Source organism: Cervus canadensis, chromosome 7, assembly GCF_019320065.1.
Source record: "Cervus canadensis isolate Bull #8, Minnesota chromosome 7, ASM1932006v1, whole genome shotgun sequence".
In the NCBI taxonomy this organism is placed as follows: Eukaryota; Metazoa; Chordata; class Mammalia; order Artiodactyla; family Cervidae; genus Cervus; species Cervus canadensis.
In genome coordinates, this window is record NC_057392.1 from 70,470,169 (window position 1) to 70,488,934 (window position 18,766).

General features: G+C 43.0%; 1 protein-coding gene across 1 annotated transcript in view; it reads left to right on the forward strand.

The window, feature by feature from the left end:
* Positions 1 to 519: 519 nt before the first annotated feature.
* PLD1 (phospholipase D1) overlaps positions 520 to 18,766 on the forward strand; it is a 221,864-nt gene continuing 203,617 nt past the window's right edge. The window contains exon 1 of the mRNA XM_043473733.1: positions 520 to 651. The gene's annotated coding sequence lies outside the window, so the exon portion shown is untranslated. The remainder of the gene's footprint in view (positions 652 to 18,766) is intronic.

The window sequence follows — 18,766 nt, forward strand, 5'->3', positions numbered from 1 at the left end:
CTTCTGTGTTCTTGATTGGGTGACCTTAAGCTGGTTACTTCAGAGTCTCACTTTTCTTGCTTGGCAACACGTGAAGCCAGGGAGTTGGAAGAAGGCTTATAGATGACGTCAACAAAGATCCCAGTTCTTGTGTCACCTCTGGCAAGGTGTTTCCCTTTTTGGTTCCCGTTCCCTACTTGTAAAATAGACCATTTGTGGCTACCGACTGCAGTAGAGGAGATTAAGATTATGTAGGCAAAGCTCCTACAACCGTGCCTGCACTCTCGGCGGCTCAAGAGTGCCCGATATAATAATAATTAATAATAGTTGTAGTAATGCTAGTGAACATGCCCTAGATTGATGCGGTTGAATTATGAAACTTTGGGAGAAGAGAGGCAGAAACACGGACCAAGAAAGAGGTTCAGAGGCCGGAGACCTCCTCCCCGGCGGGGGCGTCCAGCCTGCGCAGAGACGCGCCTGGCCGGGCACCGCCTCGCCCCACCCCTGCCGGGCCAGCGCGAATCCCGGCGCGGAGTTCCGGGCGGCGGCGCGGTCCCCGCTCTGGCCCTGCCTCTTTGCCCGCTCCCCTGCCTCCAGCGGTGCCAGCTGCGCCGGAGCCCCGAGAATCCGCCGCCACCGCGCAGGTTCCTGAGGCCGCCCTCCATGCCACAGGTAGGAGCCGCGCGGCCGCCGCCGGGGGCGCGCACAGCTCCAGCGGGAGCGGGTTCCCGCCGCGCTCGCTTTCCGTCCCTCCTCCCGACGGCCCCCGGCAGCCGGCCGTTCCCCGCCCAACTTGGACGCAGCCTTGGCAGCGGCGGCGTCGGCGGCGGGCACCCGCTCCCTGCGGCCTCGCGGGACCGGCCTCCCGGGCAGCGTTCGGGGGCCTCCAGTGCATGCCTTCGGCCCGGATTCCTGCAGAATCGACGCCGTCAACTTCGGCGCGCACTTTTGCTGGGGCAGGTGGCTCTGGACTGCAGAGCCGCGCTGGCGCCAGGCCGAAGTTGGGGACGTCTTCTGCAGGTGTATCCATCTAGCTCGCCGCGGGGCCCCCAGTACAAGTGTGTCTGGTGACCCTAGGTCATCTCGCGCCCCTGGGGTTCGCGTGTGCTGTGGGATGACCGAGACGGCGGTGGCGGTGGGACCAGTGTACCAAACCAACCAGGAAGTGCTGTGTTCGGAGGCTGAGCGCCCAGCACGCCAGATGCCCCGTCCTGGGCGTGTGGCCACACAGCTGCCCGCTGTGGCGCCCACGAAGTGATGACGCGGGGCGGGGCAGGGATGAGGGCGCAAGGACCTGGGTGTGTATCAAGGGGCTCCAGCTGCAGGCATGTGGGACTTAGGTCTCAGATCCAAGAGCGTGGAGCTTCAAGCCTAGGATAGGATTGTGTGAGGCCCTTCAGAACTTGTAGAGTCAGTCCAGAACTATCACCACGCCTGTATTTGCTCATTCTCCTAGTTTCGGATTATTGCCATCTTTACTGTCTTTGTAAAATACTAAAGGCAAGTAGATTCTTAAGGACGACAAACGTTTCTGCGTTTGATTATCCCTAGGTTTTTCCCCTGAAATAAGGAGGTCACTTACTTTACTTGCCAGGCCTACCGGCTACAGTTTATTGGCTATTTTTTTTCCCAATTATTTTTATTAGTTGGAGGCTAATTACTTTACAATATTGTAGTGGTTTTTGCCATACATTGACATGAATCAGTCATGGTTACAGTTTAGACGGCCCTTTGAGTCCTTTCTCAGGGCTTCAGGGAGGCCAGGTATCCCCAGACCTCGGTGCTATGTTAAATGGCTAACTAAAGGTGGCGCAATGAAAGTGTAAAGAATAAAAATTAATCTATAGCTCGAACTATTAACAGACTCCACAATTACACACTGCCTCTTTGAATAAGATTTTCTTTCAGTATTAAATGTTTTATGATAACGTACAAGTAAATAGGGCACAGTCTTTTAGCTTGAATTTGTACACAGCCTTTAAATGTTGTTTTAGGATCTTTTCACTAATTGTCTGGGCTCCCTGCTTGTCTTCTCAGGACCTAGTATAACTCACAATCCATATGAAAAGTGTGAGTAGTTAAGGCTTTGAGAAAGGTGTGTCTTTAACATGTTTGTACCTGATGTTACAGTATTTGGGAACCACGGCTAGAAGTGCTATATTTAGACTTGTTGATTCACTTACAACTAGGCAGTGGGGGACCCTGCTCTTTGGAAGTTGTCTGATTACTAAATGTGCATTCCTTAGTTAAAAATGATTTGTTGTAAAATTCATTTACCTTTAACTCTTACAGGGTTTTCCATGTTATTTTATTTTTATTGTGTTGATACACATAACATAAAATTTTTCATTTTAACCATTTTTTAGTATGTAATTCAGTGGCATTAAGTACTTTCATATTACTGTGCTCCCATCACAACTATCCCTCCACAAAATTCTTCATTTTTTTAGAATTTTAATAATATTTTAATGATAATGACTAGAATACAAGCTCTAGTTTTCTCACTAAGGGAAGTTTGAGTTCCTTCTCATATTTTTAGAGAAAAGAAAGTTGAAAAGGTATAACCAGACTGTGTTCAGTAAGTTTTATCCGCGTCAGGAAAGGCCTAATACTTTACTCTGTGAGGATAAACTTGTGTGCTAAGTCGCTTCTGTCGTGTCCAACTCTTTACAACCCTATTGGCTATAGCCTGTCAGGCTCCTCTGTCCATGGGATTCTCCAGGCAAGAATATTTGAGTGGGTTGCCGGGCCCTCCTCCAGGGGATCTTCCCGACCCGGGGATTGAACCTCGTCTCTTAAGTCTCTTGCATTGGCAGGCGGGGGTTTTTTACCACCTGGGAAACCCAGAGGATAAGCTTGGGACCTATTTAAATTTGTGTACTGTGAGGTACTGTGAGGTTTAGCTATGAAGTGGGAGAAACAGGTGAGGGAGTTTTTCTGTTTGTTTTTTGGTCATGCCGGTGGCTTGCGGAGTCTTAGTTCCCAGACAAGGGTTTGAACCCATGTCCTGAGCAGTGAGAGTGCGCAGTCCTAACCATTGAACTGCCAGGGAATTCCCTAGAGTTGTTGGTAGCTTCCTCTCCTTAATCTCTAACAGAAAGATGAAATTCCTTTGTCTCCTTAGCAGCTCTGTAACATGTTTCCAAATTATGCTTGAGCTCAGGTTGTGCACCCTTTTAATAACTAAAAGGAATTTTGTTTGAGCTAGCTCCTGGGTGTAGCAGTTTCCTTTCCACTCTAGATGTTTTCTAAACATTGATGGACTCAGAGGACCCAGTACATAAGATACGACCCTTTAAACTCTTGGCTTGAGGCACTGTGTGCATGAGAGAAGCTGTAGCCTTGCAGGGCCTGGTTTTATGTTTTTAATTCTTCCAGTCTTAGGACCACAAAATAAAATGTATTCTCCCGCCAGGGTGTGGATAAATGTTTTGGCAGGGTTAAAATGAGAAACTCAAACCCTAAATTTCTCATAAGCCTGTGACATTTCTGATTAGAAAAGGGATAGTACAAGTCCTATCTCATGCTGTAGTGGAAATACCTTCCAATGTGTTAGTTTCCCTAAATTCACAGGCCAGTGTAAAATCTATATCCCGGATGTTTTAATGCTGGGTTTTTTAATAAAAGTGTATAGTAGATGTTTCATAATGTCACAGCTGCTTTTTTTTTTCTTTGTGTTGTGAAACTTGCTTAATTTTTTAATTTATTGAACAAACATTCTGTGACAGAATACAAAATGATTTGTGTATTCAGTCAACACTTAAAGGTACTTTCTGTGCACCAGACACTATTCTAAGCATTTTACACACATGAGCACATTTTATTCTCAAAACAACCCCCTGAAGTAGATATGGGATAGTCCTACCAGCCCCTTTTATAGATGAGGTCATTGGAGGTACAGCAAGATCATACAGCTAAACCCATGGCAGAGCTGGGATTCCATCGCAGGCATCTTTTTTTTTTTTTTTTGCGTTATAACAAATGAATTTTTATTTTATTTATTTTTTTTCAATTATTTTTATTAGTTGGAGGCTAATTACTTTGCAACATTGCAGTGGGTTTTGTCATACATAGACATGAATCAGCCATGGAGTTACACGTATTCCCCATCCCGATCCCCCCTCCCACCTTCCCCCCAACCCGGTTCCCCTGGGTCCTCCCAGTGCACCTGGCCCGAGCACGTGTCTCATGCATCCCACCTGGGCCGGTGGTCTGTTTCACCATAGATAATATACATGCTGTTCTCTCGAAACATCCCACCCTCGCCTTCTCCCACAGAGTCCAAAAGTCTGTTCTGTACTTCTGTGTCTCTTTTTCTGTTTTGCATATAGGGTTATCGTTACCATCTTTCTAAATTCCATATATATGTGTTAGTATACTGTATTGGTCTTTATCTTTCTGGCTTACTTCACTCTGTATAATGGGCTCCAGTTTCATCCATCTCATTAGAACTGATTCAAATGAATTCTTTTTAATGGCTGAGTAATATTCCATGGTGTATATGTACCACAGCTTCCTTATCCATTCGTCTGCTAATGGGCATCTAGGTTGCTTCCATGTCCTGGCTATTATAAATAGTGCTGCGATGAACATGTCTCTTTCAGATCCATCGCAGGCATCTTGAACCCAGGGTTTTGGCACTGCTGTCTCATCGGAAAAATATAGCCAGAGATTCCACCCTCCTAACAAATGAATTTTTTTGTATTATTATACTGCTGTCTTGTCCTTATCCTTAGGGATAAATAACTTGACATAATTGCAATAGAAGTGCAACTCAGACAACCAATTCAATTCCTTTATTTTTCAGCAGGAGAAGGAAATGGCAACCCTCTCCAGTATTCTTGCCTGGGAAATCCCATGGACAGAGGAGCCTGCTGGGCTACAGTCCATGGGGTCACAAAGAGTGGGACATGACTGAGCAACTTTCACACACACACACATACACACACATTTTTCACCAGCGGAAATTAAAGTGGAGTGTGGTTTTGTCAGGCTCTGTGAGCGCTGAGACAGGGTCCTAGAGACTCTCTGCTGATCTCCTTGCCTCTTGATTGTGAGGAGTTTTGGACAGGGATCCTGAAAGGGTCTGTGGAGGCCAGGATGTGTGTATGGGGAGGCAGTATTTGCCTATCAGAGAGGAAACACTTCTGTATTTTAATAATCATTATGACCATCCCAGAGCTAATCTAACCCAGCCCAAATGAAGGCCTGGGTTTTATCCCAGGTGGACAGAACAGAAGCTTGTGGCTGACCATAGGCCATGGACAGTCTTGCTACTTAGGGCTCCAGAACCCCAATTCCTTCCCCAGCCTGTGACCTCAGGCTCCCCTCTGGATGAGAGGAATATTTTATTCTGTACTCAATCATTTTTGTGCACTTTTTGGATCTGGAGTTAGGAACCTTTTGAAAGCCTCTGACGCACAAAAGAAAATCAGCCAAGAGCAACAGGGAAATAAAAATAACTCCGTTTGGTCGGCTCTTTTGTTGAGAGAGGGAGAGACTTCTAAGGGCGTAAATTGACAAACTTTATATAAAGGACAGGAAAATCAAAGTTCAGTATTCAACAGTGATTTTTTTTCAGAGTAGGCTCTTGCAGACAGTAAGTGAATTTGGATGAAGGAGAATAAGGAATAAACATGGGAAAAGGAAGGTGGTGGAGTGGGAGGCAGAAGCCAGTACAGAGAGGAACCAGCACAGGGGAAGACAGGGTGCTGAAAGTTTTGTCAGTTCTTGACACAAGCTCGAGCTCCCATGTGATTCTGCGTAACAATCCCTTTGAAATGTCAAGTGTAGATGAAAATGATCTTTTCTTTGGTTTATCCTGAAGCAATTATTTATTATTTTTCTGTTGAGTTAACATTGATTTATAACATTATGTAAGTTTCATGTATATTCTATTTCTCCTTCTGGATACACTGTGCTAAGTCCCTGTAGTCATGTCTGACTCTTTGTGACCCTGTGGTCTATAGCCTGCCAGGCTCCTCTGTCCATGGGATTCTCCAGGCAATAGTACTGGAGTGGGTTGCCATGCCCTCCTTCAGGGATCCTCCCAACCCAGGGATCCAACCCACATCTCTTATGTCTCCTGCTTTGGCAGGCAGGTTCTTTACCCCTAGTGCCACCTGGGAAGCCCCTGTATACACTACAGCCACCAAAATTTTTAGTTACATCTATCTCCATATATTTGATCCTCTCTATCCTTTTCACCCTCCCCACCATCCCCCCCACCCCTCCACCCCAGCCCTTTCACTCTAGCAACTCACTACTTTGTTCTCTGTATCTATGTGTTTGGTTTGTTTAAATTTTTTTTTTTTTTTTGCTTTTTAGTTTGTTTTTTATATTTCACAAATGAGTGAAATCATATAGTATTTGTTTTCACTTAACATAGTATCTTCCAGGTCCAGTTATACTGTTCAAAAGGCAGGATTTCATCTTTTTTGTGGCTGAGTAATATTCCATTGTAAATATCACATTTTTTAAACAGTCATTTATTTTACAAAGTTGTTTAAATCCACTCTTTAGCAACATTTAAAAGGCATATTTAAAAATGTGTTTTCCAGCTTATTAGTGGTCACTAAAGTTAAAGTCACCAGACATTCTCCTGGAGTTTCAGTATTCCTGGGCCTCCACAGGACTTCTCCATTTGGATCAGTAACATTGTAGCATGAATGTTAAACTGTCCACCAGTAAATATTTATGTCTAGGAATGCCATGCACCTGTACATTGTCTTCCCACACATGACCTCATTTGCAAGCCAAACAACATTACTGGTACTCACATTAACAGATTAGAATGCTAGGCCTCAGAGAAGTGACTGGCCATGTTCATGCATCTAATAATTAATTTCTAATATGAGGACACCACATCTTTGTTATCCATTCATTCATTTAGGGCACTTAGCTTGTTTCCATATCCATTGTAAATAATGCTGTGATGAACATAGAGGTCCATATATCTTTTTTAATTCATGTTTTTTATTCTTTGGCTAAATATGCAGAAATAGGATAGCTGGATCATACAGTAGTTCTATACTTAATTTTTTGAGGGATCTCCACACCGTTTCCCAAAATGGCTGCAGCAATTTACAGTCCCATCAACAGTGTATGAAGCTTCCCTTTTCTCCACTTCCTTGCCAGCTTGTTGTTTCTTGCCTTTTTGATCATAGCCTTTCTAACAGGCATGTGGTGATACCTCATTGTGGTTTTGATTTGGATTTCCATAATAATTAGTGATGTTGAACATTTCTTCATGTGCCCATTAGCCGTCTGTATGTCTTCTTGGAAAAATGTTTATTCATCTCCTCTGCCCATTTTTAAATTAGGTTGTTTTTTTTTGTTGTTGTTGAGTTATATGAGTTCTTTTTATATTTTAGATGACAACCCTTTATTGAATATATGGTTTGTAAATATCTTCTCCCATTTGGTAGGTTGTCTTTTCATTTTGTTGATAGTTTCCTTTGCTGTTCAGAAACTTTTTAGTTTGGTTTAGTTCCACTTGTTCATTTTTGCTTTTGTTTCCCTTGCCCGAGGAGACAAATCCAGAAAGATATTGCTAACACCACTGTCAAAGTGCATACTGCCTCTGTTTTCTTCTAGGAGTTTTATGATCTCAGGTCTTACGTTCAAGTCTTTATCTTAAAGTGATCTTATTGTTGCTTAAAACCATTGCTAATCAACAAAGCATGTGGACAAAGAGATACCAGGGAACTCTTAGCCCCTGCTTGGGATCTTCATACTAACCTAGTTTATTTTTACCCTATTTTTTATGAATGGATTTTACATATAGCATGATATTAGAATCACAGGGTTTTCAATTATTTTATCGCTGTCTTCCCTGTGAGAGGTCACTGATTGTGTTTTTTTCACTTTTGCATCTCCACCGCTCATTGCAGTGTACAATTAGATGTGAGCTGAATTGGTGTGACTCATTTTATTCAAAATATGTAAATATTTCCAGAAAAGAAGATTATTATAATGAATGTTTTACTTATTGATTTGCTCTGCTGTGCCATTTAACTACTTTCAGAAATAAACTTGTAGAAGTGCAGTGGACAGTCTGTGGCATTTTGAATTTGCAGCCAGTTTACTCATCTCATTGGTCTTTTCCTGCAGTATTTTCTACCTGAATTCTGAGGAAAGAGTCCTTTGAAATAAGAAGATTGGGGAGGATTAGCAGAGGATTGAGGTGTGGGTTCCAAAATCATATTATCTTAAGGAAAAAAAGGATCATCTGATAGAATATTGTAGATGCTAAATATTTCAAAGCTAGGAACATGGAGCAAAGATTTTTTTACCCTATCCCCAGTCCCAACCCCAATCTGCCACTGTCTTGTCTGGAAATGTAGGGTGATGGGGCAGTGATGGATCAAAGCAGGTCCTGTAAAGCAAGTAAGGTTAATAACAGTAAGGCACAGTTGAGCCCCACAAGTTCCTCACCAGGAGTAGTGACCACAGTCCTTGTCCTAGGAGCCTGAGAGCTAGGATTCAGATCCTGAGGACTTGAGCACCATGTGGCCTGAGATAAGTAACTGAAAAGTCCCCTATACCTTGGTTTCCCTATCTGTAGAATGGGGATAAAAATAATACCTATCTCATAGGATTATTGTGGGGACTGCAGGAAACAAAGCCTGTAAAGCTGGGGTTTCCTGGTGCCTCAGTGGTAAAGAATCTGCCTGCCAGTGCAGGAGATACAGGTTCAATCCCTGGGTCGGGAAGATCCCCTGGAGAAGGAAATGGCAACTCACGACACTATTCTTACCTGGAACATCCCATGGACAGAGGAGCCTGGTGGGCTATAGTCCACAGGATTGTAAAAGGGTTGGACCCAGCTTAGCGACTAACAACTGGAACATAGAAATGACACAATAAACATTAGTTCCCCTCTTTCACAAAGCTCTCCCCACTCCACCCCAGATCTAGCAGGAGTGACATCCCTAAATAACCAAGCAAATCACTGTTGGAGGAGACATGGAGGTGGGGCCTTACGGGAATATGGACGAGGGAGAAATTAATTTTTCCTGAGAGGAATTCTTGAATAAGTATGGCATTCCATGAGACCCCAGTGATGAGAAGCAGTAGGAAAGCTTCAGGCAACAGAGCTAGTTACAACTAGGGATAATGGGCTATATGCCTTTGATAATCATACTTTTTAGGTATATGTTTTGACATTAGGTAGAAAATTTGATTTTTTCTTAATTTACAAACGTAGGATGGCATTTGGGCTTCGCAGGTGGTGCAGTGTCCCTGGTGGCTCAGCCGGTAAAGAATCCGCCTGCCAAGAGCAGGAGGTGCAAGAGCTATCTCCCAATCCCTGGGTGGGGAAGATCCCCTGGAGAAGGAAATAGCAACCCACTCCGGTATTCTTGCTAGAAAATCCCATGGACAGAGGAGCCTGCTGGGCTACAGTCCATGGGGTCACAAAGAATCAGACGCACTGTCTGCACACACACACAGGGTAGCATGCATTTATAGTTGGAGAAGCATGATTCGTCTCTTTTTTCCAACGAGTGTGTGTATGGAGGTATATTTTTAAAGTGTATTTAGAATTAAGAATAGGGTGCACTCTCAAGGGACGAGTGAACTAGTTCATGCTGTGTTGGAATAACATGCCTCCCATCACGTTCCTGCCTTCACGTTAAATGGCAGGATGGCGTCACAGTCTTCGCCAGCTTTATAGGGGTGTGGGTCACACACACCTGCATGAATCATGGATGGAAGCGTAGACTGTGTGTCAGTAACCTAGACCAGCCATTTTCATACTTGAAGGAAAAAATTGTTGTTACTGTCCCCTGCCCTGCCCCTAAGAACCGCTTTTCTGAATGAACTCTCCTGTGAAATCCAGTGTATAGAATACCCTAAGCACAGCCATTCTTGAGGATTCATAGATGGGGCCAGTGAACCAGCTGTGTCCTCCCATCTCCCTCCCTGCCCACATCCTGGCACAGGCTGACCCTTAGCAGCTGGAACCGTGGGGCTCCTCGGAGCAGATGTCAAAGCACTGCTGTGTGTCTGTTGGAGGGAAGAGAAGATGGACCTGAAGAGGGAAAGGAAGGGCAGTGGACTGTTTTTTTTTTTTTCTCAGAAGCTTTTGCCAGTCGTGTGCTGGAACTGACATGCTGAGAGCTGGTTTTAAATTTTCAGGAATTTCATGAGCCAATTGTAAACCTGCCATTATGAAACAACAGATTGCCTAAGTTTAGGTTTTAAATTTATATTAAATGCATTATATTGAAAACAAAAGTAGTGTCTCGAGTTTGGAGATGTGGTTGGAGGAAAAGGAATACCCCAAGTTATGCAGTGTTCTTAACTATCTTTTCCTATTAGCTAGTATAATTTTGGTTTCATACTTTTTTCTTTATCTAGCTGCATCCACTTTATATTTTTTCTTTCTTTTTTTTTTTTTTTTTGTTTAATTGCATTAAATATGACATCTATCATGGTGTTGAATACAGTCGGGAAGCTCCCTGGAGGAGGGCGTGGCAACCCACTCCAGTATTCTTGTCTTGAGAATCCCATGGACAGAGGAGCCTGGCGGGCTACAGTCCATGGGGTCACAGAGTTGGACTCTGAAGTGACATAGCACGCATGTGTGCGCGATCGGTAATAGCAGACAATCTTTTTTCCTATTCCTAGGAGAAAACTTTCAACTTCTTAAACGATATTAGCTATAATTTTTAAGCTCATCTTTGTTAGACTATAAAATTTTACTTCCCTTTTTCTTTTCTACCAGTTTTAAAGATTATGCATGGACGTATAGTTATACCAAGTGCGTTTTCCCTTAACTGCGTTCTCTTCCATCCTTGATTCTATTTGTCTGTAGAGATAGTATTCTTCAGACTCAAGCTTTCCCCTCCAGGGCAAGCTTTCCCTCTCCTCACTCCCAGTCAGTCATTCTAAGGTCTGGCTAAACAAAATCACCTGGGAGCTTGATTAAATTCAGAGTCCCAGGTTCAGTCATGTACCTACTAAATTGGGGTTCTTGGGGTGGAGGCGACTCAGTGCAGTATCTTGTGAGTTCCTTTGGGATTCTGATGATCCTCCCATATACCTGCTTGGCCCCTGTGGGCCCTTGCTGCCCAGCCCTGGGGTCTCCATGTGCCCTGTGTAGCGTCAAGTCGTTTGGCCTACTGGACCCTGGCCACATTGCCTGAGAGTCTTGATTTTTATGTTTGGCCTCAAATTCTCTTCCTGTGAGACAACTTTCGGAGTCTGCCTCTTGGCCCCATAAACCTGTTTATCCGATAAGGGGCTGACTCCCTGAGCTCAGATCTGTTGGGGCCTAGATTCTCACCTAAGGACACAGCTCTGCATGGTACTTGGAGACTGGCAGGGGAGTCAGCTAAGCGAGGTTTATTCCCACGTTAGCCTCAGTTTTCATCTTTCTGAACTACAGTTGCCCATCTCTGGGGATGGTCGGGGGGGGGGGTTCTGTTTCTGGAACATACCAACCTGGTTCCACTTCAGGGCTTTGCACTGTGCCGTTCCCTCTGCCAGAAACACTCTTCTCCCGAGTCTTTGTGTGGCGTGCATATTGTTGACATTTGGGTCAATGACAAAAGGTTCAAATGTCACCTCTCTGAAAAGTCTTTCCCTGACCATCAAATCTGCCTCCCTGCCCATTACCTTGCTCATAGCTTCATTGTCCTAGCTATTCCCGTGGGTGATTTTCACCCCAGCACTGATCACTATGAGTTTTTCTTCACGTCTTAAATACTGAGTTTTCTTGAATACTGAGTTTTCTACATATGAACATAAGCTCCATGAGAGCTGGCTTTTGCCTGGCATATAGTAGGTGCTCACTAATTACTTGTAAAATGAATGCCTCTCTGAACTACTGTGTGAGTATGTGATGTTAGTGTGAACCCTGGGTTCCCAGGTAATTCATCAGTTCTTGTTATCATTCTTTTCCTGATTCCACAGATGTTACCTTTGGGACAGTGACGCACTGCTGAGATATTACTGCCATTTGGAACAAGGGCCACTCTCAACCGATGGGAAACAAAATCTGTAGCCCTGTATATGAATGTTTCCTTTCATTTGCAGAGAGCATGTAAGGGTTGATTCAGCTGTAGCTGTTTGTCCTGTGGGTGATTAATCTGTGATAAAATGGATCAATTAAACATGAAAGTAGTGTAAAATAAGCCTGATAGATTTGGGGAGGTTCCTGTTTTCCTCCCTCTTTGAGCTCTGTTGTGGTGGTGTTGGGTGGGGTGATGGGGTAAGAGGGCTATACATCACTCTGTAAGACTCAGGAGTCCAGAAGGGCACGTTGGAGAGGTTTCTCCTATCTGATGTCACAGGGAACAGACTTGGACTAATGAGGAAGTAAGTTTTACAGATCTGTGGCCAAGGAAGGCCAGTAGGGCTGGTGGTGAAAGCCATCACCTTGTGTTTGCTGCTTATACTGGTGCTGGTAAGTTAGTCAGTGGTCTTTTGATGCCAACGGAGTGCTCAGCATGTGCTTGTTCAGTGAAGATATGGTTCTGCCCGCACAGAGCTTGTGGTCTAATACAGTCAGTGAAAGGCTGGACGGAGTAGTGCGGCACAGTGCCACTAGGCTGCCTGAAATGGGCTGGTGTTTCATTATAATAACACATCCCAGTTTTTCATGATAGTGATTTCAGTTTGCCCTAGGATTGGAGCAGCAGCTGGGGTAAGAGATGTAGAGAGCAAAGCTCTGCACTTCTCTAAATTTCACTTTCCATAAAAGCATATCATTTGAAAAAGGCGTGATTTTGTATATTTATTTTTTAAAAAGTAAACTTTGTGTTTCAGATTTACAGAAAAGTTTCGAGGATGGTGAAGTGAAAAAATGAAAGTGTTGGTTCCTCAGTGTTTGACTCTTTGTGACCCTATGACTGTATCACACCAGGCTCTTCTGTCCATGGAATTCTCCAGGCAAAATTACTGTAGTGGGTTTCCATTCCCTTCTTCAGGGGGTCTTTATGACCCAGGCATTGAACCCAGGTCTCCTGTATTGCAGGAAGATTGTTAACCATCTGAGCCACTATATTTATGTGTTTTGGGGGATGGTAGAGGTCAAAGGCATTTCTTTCCCCCATTGTATACTGAGTTTGCACTCACTACTTTCAATTATTGCTGAAATAAATGTCCATCATCTATATGAACATTTATAGTCAGCTCTCTTCCTAAAACTCCTTAGGACGTATTAGGAATAATTTTTGTCCTTTTTATTTGCTTCAGATTTTTCTTAATTAAATGCTACTCAATACATTGTTCTCATTCAATGGTGAATTTGTTACAGAAATCCCCATGACAATCCTCCATGCTTTCTGTTTCCCACAACCAATCTCCTGTGTGCAGGTTTTTTCTCTACTAAACCACATAATTAAACTCTTGTTTTTGTTTTTCAGTAGCTCAGTCATGTCTGACTTTTTGCAACCACATGGACTGAAACACTGCAGCTTCCCTGTACTCTACTATCACCCGGAGTTTGCTCAAAGTCACATCCATTGAATCAGTAATGCCATCCAACCATCTCATCCTCTGTTGTCCCCTTCTCCTCCTGCCTTCAATCTTTTCCAGCATCAGGGTCTTTTTCAGTGAGTTGGCCCTTTGCATAAGGTGGCCAAAGTATTGGAGCTTCAGCTTCAGCATCAATCCTTTCAATGAATATTCAGGGTTGATTTCCTTTAGGATTGTCTGATTTGATCTTCTTGCAGTCCACTGGACTCTCAAAGAGTCTTCTCCAACACCATAATTCAAAAGCATCAATTCTTCAGCACTTAGCCTTCTTTATAGTTCAACTCTCACATCCAAACATGACTACTGGAAAAACCATAGCTTTGACTATACACACCTTTGTTGGCAAAGTAATGTCTCTACTTTTTAATACACTGTCTCGGCTTGTCATAGTTTTTTTTCCAAGGAACAGGCATCTTTCAATTTCATGACTGCAGTCACCATCTGTAGTGATTTTGTAGCCTAAGAAAATAAAGTGTGTCACTGTTTCCATTGTTTCCCCATCTGTTTGCCATGAAGTGATGGGACCGGATGCCATGATCTTAGTATGTAAATATAAATATCATTTATATATAAATTTCACCTCTTTTTAAAGCACCTACAAGTTTAACATATAGCCGATCCCAACATGCTTATTGGACTGGCTTGAAATGGAATAATCTTAAAACTATTTCATTCTCTTTACTTCCCAATGTTTTTGATTTTCTCTTGTATTTCATTAGTAACTTTTGCTCTACAATCCAGTGCTTTTTGGTGTTCTTGTTTTTGTGCCAGTCCACACACACAGAAATACTTTAGGGAGTGGTTTTAGTCACGGGCCAATTCTTTTTTTTTCTTTTTAATTGAAATTGTGGGTTGTTGTTGTTGTTTAGTTGTTCAGTGCTGTCCAACTCTCTTTGCAATCCCATGGACTGCAGCACGCCAAGCCTCCCTGTCATCCACCATCTCCCGGAGTTTGCTCAAACTTATGTCCTTTGAGTCAGTGATGCCATCCACCCATCTCAACCTCTGTTGTCCCCTTCTCCTCCTGCCTTCAGTCTTTCCCAGCATCAGAGTCTTTTCCAATGAGTTGGCTGTTTGCATCAGGTAGCTAAAGTATTGGAGCTTTAACTTCAGCATCAATCCTTCCAATGAATATTCAGGGTTGATTTCCTTTAGGATGGACTGGTTTGATCTCCTTGCAGTCCAAGGGACTCTTCAGGAGTCTTCTCCAACACCACAGTTCAAAAGCATCAATTCTTCTGTGCTCAGCCTTCTTTATGGTCCAACTCTCACATCCATACATGACTACTGGGAAAACCATAGCTTTGACTATATGGACCTTTGTTGGCAAAGTAATGTCTCTGCTTTTTAATATGCTGTCTGGGTTGGTCATAGCTTGTCTTCCAAGGAGCAAGCATCTTTTAATTTCATGGCTGCAGTCACCATCTGCAGTGACTTTGGAGCCCAAGAAAATAAAGTGTGTCACTGCTTCCAGTGTTTCCCCATCTATTTGCCATAAAGTGATGGGACCCAGCACCATGATCTTTGTTTTTTGAATGTTGAGTTTTAAGCCAACTTTCCCACTCTGCTTTCACCTTCATCAAGAGGCTGTTTGGTTCGTCTTCACTTTCTGCCATAAGGGTGGTGTCATCTGCGTATCTGAGGTTATTAATATTTCTCCCAGAACTCTTGATTCCAGTTTGTGCTTCATCCAGCCTGGCATTTCGCATGATGTACTCTGCATATAAGTTAAATAAGCAGGGTGACAATATATAGCTTTGATGTACTGCTTTCCCAATTTTGAACCAGTTTTTTGTTCGTGTCCATTTCTAACTGTTGTTCCTTGACCTGCCTACAGGTTTCTCAGGAGACAAAGAAGTTGTGGGCAGACAATTTGTAAATGAAGTTGTGGGTAGACAGTTACACTCAGAGACCAGATGACCTGACGATTTGGTCCAGAAAGATGCTTCTGAGTCAAGTGTTGGGGGCTCATTGGGTGGTCAGTTCCACTAGTGTTCTGATACCCCACTGAGGACTCAGTACTCCTTTAAGAAGTGTGAGACCCATCCCAGTGAAACTGCAGAAATGTGTCTCAGTTAATGGGGGCTCCAAGGTGCTCTGTTTCTTCATGTCTCAGCACAGAAAGAATTCAGCAAGAGGCAAAGTGATAGATAAGAAGTGATTTATTAGAATAGGGTACTTGTGAGACTTATCAGCAGGTGGACAAGAAAGTGCCATGCCCAGATCTTAGTGGGCTATGATTTTATAATCAAAGGAAAAGTGGAGACGGGGAGAAGACCACCTTCTTCCTCATTCTTAAGCAGATATCAGGTTTCCATCATTAACTTCTCCACCACATAGGCAGGGAATTTTTCTTGTCCCTATGTGGTCAAGCCAAGACTGTCATGGTGCAGTGAAAATGAGCGAAAAGGCAATATCATATACTAGAATATGGTAAATCATTTCAGGTTTTAGTATCATATCACCTTTTCCTTATATTTTTGTTTTTAGTGTGTGCAGAGGAACGTGTCCTAGGAATTGTTAGCTTACTGACCTCCCTGGGCAGGATATAGGTCTTTTTCCACCATTGTTTTATTGTTCTGGGGCATGTCTCATGCTTATGTTGCATTGTTTTATTGCTAAGTAAGCCTGACTGGTTTTGTGGTTAAGCAAACCAGCTTTCTTTGAGGGATCATTAACTTACTGGGGTCTCTCATACTTTTTTCTCTACTTACAATCTCCTAGTGGGATTAGCTATTTAATCACCTGTCTTGTCCCTTTACTCTGTCTCTATCACCAGCTTAACTGACTCTGTAAATGGCAAAATAAATGTGGGCCTATGGGTCAGTTTCCAGGAAGATTAAGTAATATACCTAGAGTTGGGTCTTGAGATCTGGCTAGACAGGTATGAAGAATTTCCTACTACAATCAAGTAAAGGGCTGCAGTATCAATTTAGAACATGCTGAGAAGTCATCATTATATTACATGGTAATTAAGCACAAGTTAAGCATAAAGGATAAGCACCTCACTTAATGGACTGTAATTAGAATTATTTTAACACAACCAGGGCAAGCATTTCATTCTCACTCTTTCTCGTGAAACCAGTGCTTGTGTTGACACTGTCTCCTAATTCCATCCAGGATTTTTTTCTCAATTTATTTGTTTACTTACTGAGCCATAGACCCTTAATCTGATGATTTCTATACAGTAAAATTTTTTACACCCTGATTTCATAGTACCAGTGGCTCAGGAAAGCTGTGAAATCTTCCATAACGTAAAAGGACTATATGTTCGTTGAGAAGGAATTACTAGAAATGATGAACATAATTTCTTTTCTTTGTTATGACTCACAAACCAAGTTGGGTCTGGGGCAGGAGGTGCGGCCTGGCTTCAGGTAAGGCCTGTGTTTCTTTGGCCTTGGGGTCCTCCTCACCAGCGCCCCCAGAGCTGGTGCAGAGCAAGAGAGATTGCACAGCTCTGGGGCAAAGGAGAGTGACTGCCTCAGCTGGAAGTGAAATAGGTCCTGAATGGGTCCTGAATGGCTCACCAGCCACCCTCGAACCTCTTCTCAGAGGACAGGCCTGGAGAACTCTGTTGCCGCAAGTAGAGGCTTGATTTTCCTCGAAGTGTAGATCCATTGCTTAATGCAACAAAAATGGCCCTAGAGTTATATTCATAAAGGATGTTTAAGTGACCATGATTAATTGAAAATACCCTCATCATTTAGTTCTGCATCATACCCCTCAGCATTGTAATCAGTCCACTTTGATCTTATCCAACTTACTTTCCTACTGTTGCTGATTGTCGATTAAAAGAAAAAAAAATGCAGGAAAAAGATAGCTCTGAGGGGCTGCTGTGAAGAAATAAGGGAGGAGCCAGGATATGTAGGACTTCTTGCAACAAAAACCAGGTAGTCGGAACATTCAGAGGTTACTGTTAATTAAAGAAAACCAGACATCTCAAGTTATTGAATTTAGTGCTTTTCTGTGTATGGGAAGATACAAAAGTCTGGGCTCATTAAAATTATTCCTTTGATATGCACCTTAGCTATCTGGGGCCAGTATCCTGCTTTTCTCCATCCTGAATCCCCTCAGGGTGCACAGTTGGAGGTGGCTGCAGTGGTTGTTGACTTGATGGTCACAACATCTTTTGCTTACTGATATGGCAGGCAGTATTTCTCATGCACATGATTATACCCTGGTCCTCTGTACTGCAGACAGATTCTTTACCCTCTGAGCCACCAGGGAAGCCCTATAGAACCGTAGGACAATCTTACTACACAAGTGTGGGTGTTACCTGGATTCAGTGGCCTGAGTGCTTCTCCCTTCCCTTTAAAGTTTCTTTTGGTTTCACATTTTAAGGGCCTATCATTTTACAAATAAATCATGAAAAAATAGAAAACAGGTTTTACTATTCTCACACGACAGCCATCACAAAACTCATAAGGAAGAACAGGACTTAAAAAGTAACAAGTCTGTAAAAATTCCAAAGGTTGAGAGAAATGGAATGGAATACCAAAAATTTAGCCAACTTTAAATAGGAGGCTCCAAATACATGAGAAATTTTAAAATGTATTCTTGTCGGTCCATGCCAGAGTTTTTTCCCCCATATTTGCATATGTTTTGGTCAAAATGTGTTTATTTTAAAAGTAATCTTGAATAATTCAGTAATCTTTTAATAATTCAAAAAGTAGAAGATAACCACAATACAGTATAATGTGGTTTTAAAAAGACTGAGTTTGCCTCTAAAAACCATTCTGTGAGCATAATTTACTTGTTAATAGAGAGTATCCTTCTGTTCCTATAGAGTTTCACCTCTCACGTAAACAGGGCGTCTCTAAGTAAACCTTCTTGGCCAGCTCAACTAATTCATCATTTTGAAGATGACAGATTGAAAATGGCCTGATCTGTTTATTTTACAGTCTGTCATAATTAGGTAATGCATTTCCTCCTCACTGTAGACTTCTATGCATGGATTCAAATGGTCTAAATTCCCTATCAGAAGCTGTGGATGTGCTGCAAAGAACTCTGGTCTGTTATGCAGGATAACCTGAGTTCTGGATTTGTCTCAGAACGAGCTCAATGTGAGCCTGGGCAATTTATTTCCCGGAAATTCCGCCAGTCCTCTTATCTGTTCAGACCGGGCCTCTGGAGCTAGGATGAACTCATCTTGATCCTCACCACTGCCCTCAGGGGATTTATGGTCTAGTGGAGCAGTTCTCACACTCCACTGTGCCTAGGATTCCCCTGGAGGGCTCTGAGGGTCAGAGTGCCGGGCTTCACCCTCGAGTTTCTGAGCCAGTAGGTTGGCTGAGTCGAGAAT